Genomic DNA, 11,531 nt, shown 5'->3' on the forward strand with positions numbered 1-11,531 from the left:
GTTCGTTCAAACATGTCAAACGTTGTATAGCATAAATAATTAGGGCCTTTTTTAACCAGAACATGAATAATATTCAAGGTGGACGAATGCATACTCTTTTATAACGTATTGGAACGAGGGTACCCAACATGAACTCGCGCGCCAGGTGTCTAATGGGCCATCATCGTTCCATGGCTCTTGTTCGGTCAGATCTCCCTCCAGAAGACTCAAAACACTTTGTAAAGGCTGGTGACATCTAGTGGAAGCAATAGGAAGTGCCAAAATATTCCTCAGCCCCTGTGTTTTTCAATGGGATAGGTTTAAAGGTAATACAACACATCAGGTATCCACTTCCTGTCAGAAAATGTCTCAGGGTTTTGCCTGCCAAATGAGTTCTGTTATACTCACAGACACCATTCAAACAGTTTTAGAAACTTTAGAGTGTTTTCTATCCATATATAATAAGTATATGCATATTCTAGTTACTGGGTAGGATTAGTAACCAGATTAAATCGGGTACATTTTTTTTTATCCAGCCGTGCAAATACTGCCCCCTAGCCTTAACAGGTTAAAGGTAATTCAACACATCAGGTATCCACTTCCTGTCAGAAAATGTCTCAGGGTTTTGCCTGCCAAATGAGTTCTGTTATACTCACAGACACCATTCAAACAGTTTTAGAAACTTTAGGGTGTTTTCTATCCATATATAATAAGTATATGCATATTCTAGTTGCTGGGTAGGATTAGTAACCAGATTAAATCGGGTACATTTTTTTATCCAGCAGTGAAAATACTGCCCCCTAGCCCCAACAGGTTAAAGCATTGGGGGGGATTTTTCTTACACTAGTACATTATCTGTGTAAATGGCTTCTGTTGAGCCACTGAGTGTTTTACCTTCACATGGTGCAAAACAGGGAATCATTAAACAATGAAAACAGTTCTACAGAAGTACACTCTTCATCTGTACAAAGAGGACAATCATCACGCCGATGCATCAATCTCCGTCTTCTTAACCTGTTAGGGCTAGGGGGCAGTATTGACACGGCTGGATAAAAAACATACCCGATTTAATCTGGTTACCACTCCTACCCAGTAACTAGAATATGCATATGCTAGTTCTGAACGTCACATGCTAATGTAAAAAGCTGGTTTTTGATATAAATATGAACTTGATTGAACAAAACATGCATGTATTGAATAACATAATGTCCTAGGGTTGTCATCTGATGAAGATCATCAAAGCTTAGTGCTGCATTTAGCTGTCTTCTGGGTATATGTGACATTATATGCTAGCTTGAAAAATGGGTGTCTGATTATTTCTGGCTGGGTACTCTGCTGACATAATCTAATGTTTTGCTTTCGTTGTAAAGCCTTTTTGAAATCGGACAGTGTGGTTAGATTAACGAGAGTCTTGTCTTTAGAATGGTGTAAAATAGTCATATGTTTGAGAAATTGAAGTAATAGCATTTCTAAGGTATTTGAATAACGCGCCACAGGATTCCACTGGCTGTTACGTAGGTGGGACGATTTCGTCCCACCTACCCTAGAGAGGATAAACCGCAGCCGTCGACACAGCAGTTCTTAAAATTGGATGTAAACATAGACAACGCTGTATTAAAATTGTCAGTGTAGAGCACCAGTGAAAGGGATTTCGAAATGGGAGAAGTTAGGAGCAATTTATATAAGGACGGTATTTGGTATCATGATAAGTTACCAATACTACCTAAGTCATTGTTTAGAGATGCGGCAAGATTGACACATGGGCAGAGCCATGTGTCAACAGGGGGATAGTAGAGCAGGTTCGGAAACACTTTGTGGCCTATTGGATAACGAACTACTTAAAAAAAACATTTTTTATAATAGATAAGCATATTAAATGGGAAGAAGTGGTCACAACTTACTGGGTGGACACGATTAGGATAGTTGGTTTACTACGGGGGGCCAGCACAGAAAAAAATGTATGAAATTGTATGAAATGTATGCATTCACTACTGTAAGTCGCTCTGGATAAGAGCGTCTGCTAAATGACTAAAAATGTAAATGTAAAATGTAGGATCTCTCTCTTAAATAATGGATTACATTTTAGCTGATCAGGTAAACCATATAGAATGCCAGAGTTAGGGAGGCCAGAACAGGTAGACATAGAAGTTGAAGATACACTAACAGAACACATGGTTAACCAAACCCGTATGTCCGAGACTTTGTGTCCAACAGGTGAATTACAGGAGAAGATGATTCACTCAATCCAACCAGGAGACTGGGTGTGGATCCAGTCCCTGAGGAGAAAAGAACTGGAAGCAGCCACGGTGGGAGGGCCCATACCAAGTGTTCCTGGTAATAGCCTTTGTGGTGAGAATAGCTGAAAGAGCTACCTGGGTTCATATCACACATTGCGGGAGGGTAAGACACACTGACACTGTCGAACAATCACAGAGTTAGGAGAAGAACCGAATACCAATAAGGTTCGGGGGTTACCTCTCTAATGAAGATTCCCAAACCCGCCCGATCCTCACTGTGTGCGTTCATAGAAGTGCAAGTGTGGGTTGGCCTCTAGCCGGTGATATATTCTCCGGGAGGGGGTGGGGCTTTACAGGGGTACTGGTCAGTCTGAGCTGTCTGATTGTGGGAGCCATATTCCTAATACACCATGAACCACTCGAGAAGTCAGAAAGTTGTAACTTGACCCATAGTGTAGAAGATGAGGAGTTTTTATGGCCTAGGTACAAAAGGTCACTCGATCTGGATAAAAAGGAAGTGAGATTAGAGTTAGGGAAGGATGTCTCAATAGAGTTCTATGCAGACCAAATGGGGTCCCTAACCTCCTGGCAGTCTAGGACTCGGACTTCATGGGGAAGATATCTGTGTAGATCCCGGTGTAACTCATGGAATCATAGCTCACACAGAGAGAGAAGGCTATGTCAATCCACACACCCAATATAGAAACAGATGGAATATAGTGAAGGCCAGGGTTTTTGACTGCAATCCAGAGCAAGGGAAGTATTGCTTGAAGATAGGAATGACCATTAAAAGCATAAAGAAAGAGGATTTAGGGTTATGGTATGTTGGCCTTGACCAGACCATTGTCGACACTGCGGTACCATTCCGAGTAGTAGAGGTTAGGACAGGAGATAGTTCTACCGCCAGCCAGAATACCAGTAGTACCCCTGATAAAACGGACATTACCCGTGTAGTCATCCAGAGCCAAGGACCGGTGAGGATAGTTCAGACGAAAGATCTTAACCTGTTGGGTCTAGGGGGCAGCATTTGCACGTCTGGATAAAAAAAATGTACCCGATTTAATCTGGTTACTAATCCTACCCAGTAACTAGAATATGCATATACTTATTATATATGGATAGAAAACACTCTAAAGTTTCTAAAACTGTTTGAATGGTGTCTGTGAGTATAACAGAACTCATTTGGCAGGCAAAACCCTGAGACATTTTCTGACAGGAAGTGGATACCTGATGTGTTGTATTGACTTTAAACCTATCCCATTGAAAAACACAGGGGTTTAGGAATATTTTGGCACTTCCTATTGCTTCCACTAGATGTCACCAGCCTTTACAAAGTGTTTTGAGTCTTCTGGAGGGAGATCTGACCGAACAAGAGCCATGGAACGATGATGGCCCATTAGACACCTTGCGCGCGAGTTGATGTTGGGTACCCTCGTTCCAATACGTTATAAAAGAGTATGCATTCGTCCACCTTGAATATTATTCATGTTCTGGTTAAAAAAGGCCCTAATTATTTATGCTATACAACGTTTGACATGTTTGAACGAACGTAAATATATTTTTTCCCCTCGTTCATGACGAGAAGTCCGGCTGGCTTACATCATGTGCTAACGAGACGGAGATTTTTGGACATAAATGATGAGCTTTTTTGAACAAAACTACATTCGTTATGGACCTGTGATACCTGGAAGTGACATCTGATGAAGAGAATCAAAGGTAATGGATTATTTACATAGTATTTTCGATTTTAGATCTCCCCAACATGACGTCTAGTCTGTATCGCAACGCGTATTTTTCTGGGCGCAGTGCTCAGATTATTGCAAAGTGTGATTTCCCAGTAAGGTTATTTTTAAATCTGGCAAGTTGATTGCGTTCAAGAGATGTAAATCTATAATTCTTTAAATGACAATATAATATTTTACCAATGTTTTCTAATTTTAATTATTTAATTTCTGACGCTGACTTGACTGCCGGTTATTGGAGGGAAACGATTTCCTCAACATCAATGCCATAGTAAAACGCTGTTTTTGGATATAAATATCAACTTGATAGAACTAAAAATGCATGCATTGTCTAACATAATGTCCTAGGAGTGTCATCTGATGGAGATTGTAAAAGGTTAGTGCATCATTTTAGCTGGTTTTATGGTTTTGGTGACCCTGTCTTTGACTTGACAAAACATTACACACAACTCTTGTAAATGTACTGTCCTAACATACTCTAAATTTATGCTTTCGCCGTAAAACCTTTTTGAAATCGTAAAACGTGGTTAGATTAAGGAGATGTTTATCTTTCAAATGGTGTAACATAGTTGTATTTTTGAAAAATGTGAATTTTGACATTTATTTGGATTCAAATTTGCCGCTCTTGAAATGCACCTGCTGTTGATGGAGTGCACCACGGGTGGCACGCTAGCGTCCCACCTAGCCCCAAGAGGTTGAAGGTAGAGCAGGGCTTTATTATGGACAGACTTCTCCCATTCTTAGCTACTGTCGTATCAATATGTTTTGACCATGGCAGTTTACAATCCAGGGTTACTCCAAGCAGTTTAGTCACCTCAACTTGCTCAATTTCCACATTATTCATTACGAGATGAACAGGTGAGCAGTACGCGTCTATGTAATGAGAGCATGAACAGTGTGAGGACCGTTAAAACGTCTTAGGGCTAGGGGGCAGTTTTCGGAAGTTCGGAGAGTCTGGCGAGCCCAAAGTAAAATGCCTGTTACTCAGGCCCAGAAGCTATGCATATAATTGGTAGATTTGGAAAGAAAACACTCTGACGTTTCCAAAATTGTTAAAACTGTATGTGGTACTGTATGTGGATGATCAGGGCTTTATTCAGAAAAAGTTTCTTGGGCTACTTTGATTTGCCAAGTGGGCGAGATGTGAATTCCGTGTTTAATTTCATGGACAAACTTGTTGTTCAAACCTACGATGGCTCACCTTCAAGGGAACGTATCTGCTATTTGTATTTCCAGCTAAGTCCCCTCCTGTTCCATGGTTTAACAAGCGATGACCACTCTACTTCCATTGTCAACTAACTCCTCACATGAACTGGAAGCCACGTCTCATGTGGCCCACTCAACCACTGGCACATTGAATGTTTCCTCTCCAAGCACGGTGAGGGAACCCCTGTTAATTTTCTCTCATTACTTTATGTAGAGTCAATCACAAACACAATCACATTATTACACATCTATGATTTGACTCCTTGCTTGGACTAACTCATTCTTAGCTCTTTTGTCTCACTGTGTAGTGTTTTTGTGTTGTCTTCCCAGTCAAACCCTGCCCTGCACTGGTCAAGCCTCTGAACACCTCAACTCATGCCTCATACCCTCATTCAATCACTGCTGTGATCCCTTCCCAAAATGGTGTAAGTAGCCCTCTCATTCCTATTCCCCATAATATTGTACTATAAGTGTCTTTATTAAATGCTTTAGGTTAAAATAATTACTCTTTGACGATTTTTGAAACACATTTTTGACATCTCTGTGCGTTCTGCTCCTATACTGTGGGTCTCCCATCCTCCTCAACAACAGACATGTCTAATAACGTGTAATACAATTCATCATTAATAATTCTGCAAGTTTTCTGTTTTCAGAAGCCTGATTCTACTCACTGTGGTAGTGTGGAAGTGTTGAGCTGTATTATTTGGCCTGTGGTCCTGTTGTCCCCAGTCCCAGTGGTGAAGATAATGTCTTAATTGAGCTTCTTGTCTGTGACTGAGATACGTAATCTGCACATTTACTAAAACGTCAGCTCTCATCTCTCCCAATGTTCTCAATGTCAAACAATGAAGGCCGGGTAGTTTTTTTTCATGATTGCAACCCAGGTCATTTTAGTCGGCTGGACCTCGCTACATATTCGTCGCCAGACCCACTGGCTCCAGGTCATCTACAAGTCTATGCTAGGTAAAGCTCTGCCTTATCTCAGCTCACTGGTCACGATAACAACACACACTCGTAGCAAGCGCTCCAGCAGGTACATCTCACTGGTCATCCCCAAAGCCAACACCTCCTTTGGCCGCCTCTCCTTCCAGTTCTCTGCTGCCAATGACTGGAATGAATTGCAAAAATCGCTGAAGCCGGAGACTTATTGCTCCCTCACTAACTTTAAACATCAGCTATCTGAGCAGCTAACCGATCGCTGCAGCTGTACATAGTCCATCTGTAAATAGCCCAACCAATCTACCTACCTCATCATTGTTTTTATTTACTTTGCTGCTCTTTTGCACACCAGTATCACTACTTGCACATCATCATCTGCTCATCTATCACTCCAGTGTTAATCTGCTAAATTGTGATTACTTTGCTACTATGGCCTATTTATTGCCATAAGTCCTCACGCCATTTGCACAACCTGTATATAGACTTTTTTTAAATTTTGTGTTGACTGTACACTTGTTTATTCTATGTAACTCTGTGTTGTTGTTTCTGTCACACTGCTTTGCTTTATTCTTGGCCAGGTCGCAGTTGTAAATGAGAACTTCTCAACTAGCAACCTTGTTAAATAAAGTTGAAATAATAAAAATAAAAATATCCTATATCATAATGAGTCAGATTACATGGAGAGGGGGGACCTGATCCTAGATCATAATGAATCAGATTACATGGAGAGGGGGGACCTGATCCTATATCATAATGAATCAGATTACATGGAGAGGGGGGGACCTGATCCTAGATCATAATGAATCAGATTACATGGAGAGGGGGGACCTGATCCTAGATCATAATGAATCAGATTACATGGAGAGGGGGGACCTGATCCTAGATTATAATGAGTCAGATTACATGGAGAGGAGGGACCTGATCCTAGATCATAATGAGTCAGATTACATGGAGAGGGGGGACCTGATCCTAGATCATAAATAATCAGATTACATGGAGAGGGGGGGACCTGATCCTAGATTATAATGAGTCAGATTACATGGAGAGGGGGGACCTGATCCTAGATCATAATGAATCAGATTACATGGAAAGGGGGGGACCTGATCCTAGATTATAATGAGTCAGATTACATGGAGAGGGGGGGACCTGATCCTAGATCATAATGAATCAGATTACATGGAGAGGAGGGACCTGATCCTAGATCATAATGAATCAGATTACATGGAGAGGGGGGACCTGATCCTAGATCATAATGAATCAGATTACATGGAGAGACGGATATATATAATATAGGCTACTATTTTTTAAATATTTAATATGCCATAAACTATTGTTTTTTTAACAGTTTCATTAATTCATTGTAATTAACTTAATCATTATGACACACCCCTCTCTATTGTCATTGGTTGCACTAATTGCACTGTTTGTCAACATAACCTGGTTCAAGTATTGATGACATCACCCTGAAGAAGGCACAGTGATGCTGAAACGTTGGTAAATACCCAATAAATTACTGGGAGTTTAAATATGGAGTGTGGGATTCTCTTTATTTTGATAGTTTATAACTCTTATGTAGTTGCCATCTTTTTGTGTTTTCCAGGCAGCCTGGGAAAGAACTGAAAAAACTCACTAAAGAGTCAAGACAGAGACACCAGAAAGACCCAAGAAGACTTGGACGCAGCATCAGAGGACAGAGCGGGATGTTCAGAACTCACTCAGTCTGGTCAGTTGGTGAGGGTAGACTTGGAGGCTGCTTACCTGACATGGAGGAAGTCCCCCCTCCTCTCCCCTACCTTCCCTATACCCCCCTGTCCCCTACCTTCCCTATACCCCCCTCCTCTCCCCTACCTTCCCTATACCCCCTCCTCTCCCCTACCTTCCCTATACCCCCCTCCTCTCCCCTACCTTCCCTATACCCCCTCCTCTCCCCTACCTTCCCTATACCCCCCCCTCTCCTCTACCTTCCTATACCCCCTCCTCTCCCCTACCTTCCCTATACCCCCTCCTCTCCCCTACCTTCCCTATACCCCCCTCCTCTCCCCTACCTTCCCTATACCCCCCTCCTCTCCCCTACCTTCCCTATACCCCCCCCTCTCCCCTACCTTCCCTATACCCCCTCCTCTCCCCTACCTTCCCTATACCCCCTCCCCTACCTTCCCTATACCCCCTCCTCTCCCCTACATTCCCTATACCCCCTCCTCTCCCCTACATTCCCTATACCCCCTCCTCTCCTCTACCTTCCCTATACCCCCTCCTCTCCCCTACCTTCCCTATACCCCCTCCTCTCCCCTACCTTCCCTATACCCCCTCCTCTCCTCTACCTTCCCTATACCCCCTCCTCTCCCCTACCTTCCCTATACCCCCCCTCCTCTCCCCTACCTTCCCTATACCCCCTCCTCTCCCCTACCTTCCCTATACCCCCTCTTCTCCCCTACCTTCCCTATACCCCCTCCTCTCCCTTATACCCCCTCCTCTCCCCTACCTTCCCTATACCCCCTCCTCTCCCCTACCTTCCCTATACACCCTCCTCTCCCTTATACCCCCTCCTCTCCCCTATAACCCCTCCTCTCCCCTACCATCCCTATACCCCCCTCCTCTCCCCTACCTTCCCTATAACCCCTCCTCTCCCCTACCTTCCCTATACCCCCTCCTCTCCCCTATACCCCCTCCTCTCCCCTACCTTCCCTATACCCCCTCCTCTCCCCTACCTTCCCTATAACCCCTCCTCTCCCCTACCTTCCCTATACCCCCCTCCTCTCCCCTACCTTCCCTATACCCCCTCCTCTCCCCTACCTTCCCTATACCCTAATCCTCCTCCCCCCTACCTTCCCTATACCCCCTCCTCTCCCCTACCTTCCCTATACCCCCCCCTCCTCTCCCCTACCTTCCCTATACCCTCCTCCTCTCCCCTACCTTCCCTATACCCTCCTCCTCTCCCCTACCTTCCCTATACCTCCCCTCCTCTCCCCTACCTTCCCTATACCCCCTCCTCTCCCCTACCTTCCCTATACCCCCTCCTCTCCCCTACCTTCCCTATACCCCCTCCTCTCCCCTACCTTCCCTATACCCCCCCTCCTCTCCCCTACCTTCCCTATACCCCTCTCCTCTCCCCTACCTTCCCTATACCCCCTCCTGTCCCCTACCTTCCCTATACCCCCTCCTCTCCTCTACCTTCCCTATACCCCCTCCTCTCCCCCACCTTCCCTATGCCCCCTCCTCTCCCCTACCTTCCCTATACCCCCTCCTCTCCCCTACCTTCCCTATACCCCCTCCTCTCCCCTACCTTCCCTATAACCCCTCCTCTCCCCTACCTTCCCTATAACCCCTCCTCTCCCCTACCTTCCCTATACCCCCTCCTCTCCCCTACCTTCCCTATACCCCCCTCCTGTCCCCTACCTTCCCTCTACCCCCCCCCCCCCCATTATGTTGGACCATCATGTTTATTTGTTTGAATCTTGTCTTTGTTTGTGATCAGGTTAGAAGAGAATGACTCCTCAACCCAAGAGGTCCTGGAGCAGCTGTGATCAGGTTAGAAGAGAATGACTCCTCAACCCAAGAGGCCCTGGAGCAGCTGTGATCAGGTTAGAAGAGAATGACTCCTCAACCCAAGAGGCCCTGGAGCAGCTGTGATCAGGTTAGAAGAGAATGACTCCTCAACCCAAGAGGCCCTGGAGCAGCTGTGAGAGAGCAGCAGTGTGGAAACATTTGGGGAAATTTAAGGAAGGTTTCCTGGTAAAGAGGATTGACTGTTACGTAAAGGGTCAGAGCCACTGAGTGGACAAAATATTAAGGATACCTTCCTAATATTGAGTTGCGCCTGGTCAGTTTGTCATGGAAAGAAAGGTGTCCTTAATGTTTTGTGTAAATTACATAATAACTATACATTTATGGATTGATTTATATAGCCTATTGTTTTCTATTTATTCAACCTGCCATCTACCCACCTGGGGACTGAGGGTTATGAGAGAACCCCCACATCACTAGCTTCTCTTTATTCAACCTGCCATCTACTCACCTGGGGACTGAGGGTTATGAGAGAACCCCCACATCACTAGCTTCTCTTTATTCAACCTGCCATCTACCCACCTGGGGACTGAGGGTTATGAGAGAACCCCCACATCACTAGCTTCTCTTTATTCAACCTGCCATCTACCCACCTGGGGACTGAGGGTTATGAGAGAACCCCCACATCACTAGCTTGCAGGTTCTGCAGCCTTGTAAAGATAAGGAGGGGATGAATGGGAGGCAGGTTGGCATTTATTGTCATAAATCTTGCCCTGGAGGCAGGTTGGTATTTATTGTCATGAATCTTGCCCTGGAGGCAGGTTGGCATTTATTGTTATGAATCTTGTTCTGGAGGCAGGTTGGCATTTATTGTCATGAATCTTGTTCTGGAGGCAGGTTGGCATTTATTGTCATGAATCTTGTTCTGGAGGGAGGTTGGCATTTATTGTCATGAATCTTGCCCTGGAGGCAGGTTGGCATTTATTGGTATGAATCTTGCCCTCTAGGCAGTTCAGCAAAGTATTCACTAGCTGGCACAGGCACAAAGTAATACAATCAGATTTTAATCCTTACCTCAACCCTAACCACACTGCTAATCCTTCCCTTAAATTAAGACCATAAAACAACATTATTTTCCACAGCCAATTCTGACTTTGCAGCTGACATATCTAGAGGAAATCGCACAGTTCTGCCTCCAGGTCAAGATTCATGACAAACGTCAACATGAGACAGGGAGAAGCAATGTAAAAATCAATAACGAAATTGTTTTCACAATAAACATGCTTTTTCTTGTTTCAAGTATGTTTTATTATGAAAAGTACAATATATCCATGTATACTTGTACAACTATGGAGCGTATGTCCACATATAATTGTACAATTTGTTTTTCCAACATAAAAGACAAGAAATGATCACATTGGTATTTTAACAGTGTTATTGTAAGAGTTTAAATGTTTAAACAGAGGATACATCTAAAACAGGATAAAACAAGTGCAGTATGTTGTGAGAATGTTACTTTAACGTCGACTCATAACGTCACACTATAACTTCATGGGAGTCTTGTGGAAAGACTAACGGTGTTATTGTAAGAGGTCATGGGTCAAGGTCCTCACAATTATAGGAAGATGCGCATGTGTGTGTGTATGTGTCCTGTTTGTGTGTGTGTGTGTGTGTGTGTGTGTGTCCAGTGTGTGTGTGTCCAGTGTGTGTGTGTGTGTGAGTCCAGTGTGTGTGTGTTTGTTTGTCTAGTGTGTGTGTGTGTGTGTGTGTGTTTGTCCAGTGTGTGTGTGTGTGTGTGTGTGTGTTTGTTTTTGTCCAGTGTGTGTGTGTGTGTGTGTGTGTTTGTCCAGTGTGTGTGTGTGTGTTTGTCCAGTGTGTGTGTGTGTGTGTGTTTGTCCAGTGTGTGTGTGTGTGTGTGTTTGTC

General features: G+C 44.0%; 1 long non-coding RNA gene across 1 annotated transcript; it reads left to right on the top strand.

Annotated features, from left to right (window-relative positions):
• The first annotated feature begins 4,397 nt into the window (after nt 1-4,397).
• LOC145866042 (uncharacterized) lies at nt 4,398-6,800 on the top strand. Its single transcript, XR_014383130.1, has 3 exons — nt 4,398-5,336; nt 5,495-5,589; nt 5,818-6,800. It is a non-coding gene; the product is annotated as an uncharacterized LOC145866042 (long non-coding RNA).
• Nucleotides 6,801-11,531: the final 4,731 nt, after the last annotated feature.

The sequence above is a fragment of the Salmo salar genome, unplaced genomic scaffold (genome assembly GCF_965601325.2).
Source record: "Salmo salar unplaced genomic scaffold, fSalSal1 ptg000117l, whole genome shotgun sequence".
Taxonomy (NCBI): Eukaryota; Metazoa; Chordata; class Actinopteri; order Salmoniformes; family Salmonidae; genus Salmo; species Salmo salar.